We start from the raw sequence: 3,042 nt of genomic DNA on the forward strand, positions 1-3,042 counted from the left end.
GAAATCCCATGGACATTTTCCTTTATTACAAAAGGAGTCTAACCATTTGAAGTCATATTCTTAGGTCTGGGGCCAGAGCTCACTAGGCAAAAATCCTGAATTCTTTCTACTGTGTCTCTAAGTTACTATTAAATCCTGCTCACGTCCCTTGGCAACAAATGCCCTGCAGCTAAGAGAGACCTACTGCTTTTTGCTGGCTAAACAAAGGCTGTTGTTTGTAATTTCAGGCTCCATGGAATCCCCATGAGTTCTTGCAACTTTAGGACTCCATCATCTCTCAAATCATGTCCTTCTTACCTTTCCAGCCTTTTAGCCCAACCAAATGACTTCTACATGTTCCCAAACGTGCCCTGTCTGTTTTATCCTGCTTCTTTCAATCACTGCAGCCTTCTATTTCTAATTTATTTGCACCGAGGATAGCTCACATAATCCATTCTTTTTTTCTTTGGAACCAGACCCAGAATAGACCGGAAAAGAAATTTCAACATTGAATATTAAACTCACAAACAAAAATTAGAACAGTGCTCTAAGACATTTCCTGAATTATTTTCTCAATAAGCAGCAGAGGGATGGGAAGCCTTCCGCATACTAATTGGCCTTGCTGGAGAGAAAAGCAGAAGCTGTACAACATTATCATTTTTTAAAAATGCCTCCACATTTTCCTTTCCTATCATCCTATTTTCCCTGGGATGGGAGTAATGAAATCCCCCAGAGACACTGGCTCATAATGCCTCCTAGACAAAGTGTGCAAAAGCAGCCATAACAAGAACAGCACTCAGAACTTAAAAGGTAAACATGTTATTTGACTAAAATGGGCTTTAGAATACATTTCTTATTTATTTTCTTGTTGTTTTTCATGTCATTTCCAATTAATGGCATCGTCTTAAACCTATCCTTAAAGTGTGTTAAAGCAGTGATATATGAAAATGGCATTTCTCCATCTTTCCCCATCTTATGGTGAACACAAATTCAGAGTTTTTCAAAGTGGTTTCTGCTATTCAGTACCATGAATCCACTTCAGCCATGGGTTTTGGGGGACTGTGACATCTATTGGTGGTATGTTGTGTGTTGCCAATCTCTTGGCTGCAAAGCAAAAAGTTAGCCCTTTCTTCCTTATCATCCCTGATTGCTTCCTTTAAAAAAAAAGGGGGGGGTGGCTTTAAATGAAGGAACTTCAAAGCTCCGTGTCTCTAATATGATTTTCCCTGTAAATTAATGCTTTTTAAACACGACAAATAACATTTTTGTAGAACTTCTGACTTATGCATACTTTTGCCTCATTACAAAAGTTTTCAAAATGTTGGGGGATCTGAGCTGTTAGGCTCAAAAATAACCCTCAGTTGGGGTGATTCCGCCATAAATATAGTAGAGTACCAGAAGTAAACTTCATAAGCAGCAGAAACTTTCGTGTGGTGAAACTGGGATAAGCTTCTGTTCTTAGGATGGATCAGGATTGCAGAGTCAGAACTTTAGGTTCAAAAATATTTATTGAAATACAAAAATACATTCTTGATAGAAAAATATTGGAGCTAACTAGCTTACTAAATCTCATCTTCCAAAGACATAAAAGGGTAAGAAGTCCATGCAGCTACATTTTGTCTAGAGAGAGGCAAAATGTGCTTCTTCATAGGTAGAAAAAAAGCAGAACTCAGAAAATGGTCAACCCAGGGCAGTTCTAAACTTAAAAGGAAGTTCCCTCACAAAATCCTATTAATACATCAACAAAGGGGGATGAGACAGTGGCTAGCAGTGAAAACAAAAGACAAAGCCCTTTAGGGAAAAATCTATAGGAATGTTGGGGAAGGAATCCCTCAGGTTAGCCCTCTCTCTAGCCTAGCTACTCATTGAGGACTGGAAACTTGATGACACAAGAGACTTCTGCAGTCCAGGGACGAAACCAACACAAAGTGCAAACTACACCTCCCTCTCACAGAATAAACACAACAGAAGTCTTTATACTGCAAAATGCTCATTTGTATCAATATTTCAATTGTGCTTATGAACAGTGCTTCAGTACTTTGAAAAATATGAGATAAAGAGATGTGCAGCTTTGAGTCTTTGAACTCTCAGAGCACCATAGTTCTATTAGAAAACCAAAGCAAAAGGGGGAACTGAAGACAGGGAATGCACTGTTGAGAGGAATTGAGAGGAATCCCTGTAGGTAAGGTCACCCCCAAAGGCTTGGTATGATAAGCAGGGCTAGGCAGGCATGTTCTTGTCTCAAACAAGATGGGTTGACAACAGCAGAATCCATTTTAAGAGCCTTGTGTGATAAATGTCTTACATTATATTTAATTATTTCACTTTAATCTGTACTTTATTAGTACTAGATGTCTTTAATGCCATTTGACGGGACAGACGGGCAAGGTATAAATTAAAGAGTTAATTAAAAAGGCATGTACTAATTTATGAACTCCCTCGAGCATCTAGATGTGGCTACTGTTTAGAGATGTGATACAGAGTGTTTGCTCTTACAGATTGCAAGAGTCATCCCAGTTCAATCTCCTGCCATGTAGGAATACATAATTAAAGCATTCTTGACAGATGGCCATCCAGCTTCTATTTAAAAGCTTCCAAGGAAGGAGTTTAACTGCTGAACAGCTCTTATGTTCAGGAAGTTCTTCCTAATGCTCTGATGGAATCTCTTTTCCTGCAATTTGAAATCATTGCTCTGAATCCTAGTCTCTAGGGCACCAGAAAACTAGCCTGCTCCCTCTTTCTCATGACAGCCTTTCAAAGATTTAAACTTTGCAATCATGTCTCCTCCCAACCTTCTCTTCTGTAGGCTAAACATACCCATCTCCCTAAACTTCTCCTCATAGGGCCTGGTTTCCAGACCTTTCACCATTTTTGGTTACCCTCCTCCGGATATGTGCCAACTTATCAATATCCTTCTTGAATTCAGGTGTCCAGAACTGGAGACAATTCTTCCTCAATCTGCAAAAAGTTCCAGGAGTCAGAATGGAACAGTGTGTTCCTATGCATGTAACCCACAGCAGAATGTAAATCTGTAAATATAAATAAAAGGCAACAGCACACACC

This window comes from Anolis sagrei, chromosome 3 (assembly GCF_037176765.1).
Source record: "Anolis sagrei isolate rAnoSag1 chromosome 3, rAnoSag1.mat, whole genome shotgun sequence".
In the NCBI taxonomy this organism is placed as follows: Eukaryota; Metazoa; Chordata; class Lepidosauria; order Squamata; family Dactyloidae; genus Anolis; species Anolis sagrei.